Source organism: Pteropus vampyrus, unplaced genomic scaffold (assembly GCF_000151845.1).
Source record: "Pteropus vampyrus isolate Shadow unplaced genomic scaffold, Pvam_2.0 Scaffold18180, whole genome shotgun sequence".
NCBI classification, from domain to species: Eukaryota; Metazoa; Chordata; class Mammalia; order Chiroptera; family Pteropodidae; genus Pteropus; species Pteropus vampyrus.
This window is the reverse complement of record NW_011906961.1, coordinates 1-1,242: the sequence shown is the minus strand read 5'-3', so window position 1 is coordinate 1,242 and position 1,242 is coordinate 1. Positions and strand designations below refer to the sequence as shown.

Here is a 1,242-nt window from a genome sequence, read left to right as displayed (position 1 = left end):
CATACAAATTAGCTAGTCATTAACAACATGGTTTGCATATTTCCACAAAGTGCTACACAAATATGCAAACCATGTTGTTAATGACTAATTAATTAATTAATGACTAATAAGTTTCATTTATTTCATAGGGCCTAGCAAAACTGCTTTTTATTAGCAGTTAAAAGTATGTTTTATCATATGTATATAATTGTATTTCAATATGTTAGTAAAAGTTCTTTTAATATCCTGTCAAATTAGTTTCCAAATGCCCCAACTCATCTTATGAGGATACACCACTACTTATTTTCTAAATAGCAATGTTATTGTACTTACTGATTTGGATCTGATCCATAATCCACCAGAATATCAACTAATTTTGTAAGGCCTAATAATGCTGCAATGAAAAGTGCTGTCTGGCCCAGGGAATTAACCGCATCGACATAAATTCCTGCAAAACAAATACCAGGATCAATGTAAGTAACAGGGCATTTCCTGATGTAAAACTAAGGAACTTCATATTAGGGGGAAAAAAAATAAAATTCATTTATACAATGCTTTCATGTATTACTATTGCAAACTTTTTTAAAAAAGAAAAAATGAAAGCCTTCATTAGGCACACAAACACAAAAAGCCACAGAGCAAGTAGAAGGCAACAATAGTTGTCTTCATCAAAAACATTCTTTACAGAAAGTTGGACTGAAGCATTTCACCACACTTTGATACCAAAAAAATGGACTAAAATTATTCTTAACCTCCAGAGGATGGGAATTGGGGGTGCTTATGATACTGTGAATTAGGGAGAATGTAATATGGAACAGAAGGCCCCACCTTTATACCCTGCTAAAATATAATGACTATCAATTGAGGTAAAGTTAATTAGGATCAAGGCCCCAATCCTATCACGTGTTAACAAGAAGCCTACCAATAAAGATAACAAAACATCTAAAGCCAGTACAAAAAATGCTACAGCTTTAAACATACCATAAAGAAAACTTTACTCTGATATCATCAAACTTTTACGACACGTGTGAAGACTTCACCTCCCAATTTTAAAACGCAAAAAAAGCAAAGGGAACACCACCTTAACACCAAAGAAAAAAGTGCCTAAGTTCATGACAACTAAACCTCTTTACAACTCTAGGAGTGATACAGCCTATTTTTATATTACCGAATGAAGACAGAAACCACTCAGACTGCGTCTTCTCCCTCTTAACCTTCCAAAGGAAGGAAAGAACGATCATCAATGGCTAGTGGCAGTTGCAG

General features: G+C 34.1%; 1 pseudogene; it reads right to left on the bottom strand.

Annotated features, from left to right (window-relative positions):
- Positions 1 to 1,162: 1,162 nt before the first annotated feature.
- On the bottom strand, positions 1,163 to 1,242 carry LOC111735187 (annotated as a pseudogene; the record flags this gene model as incomplete).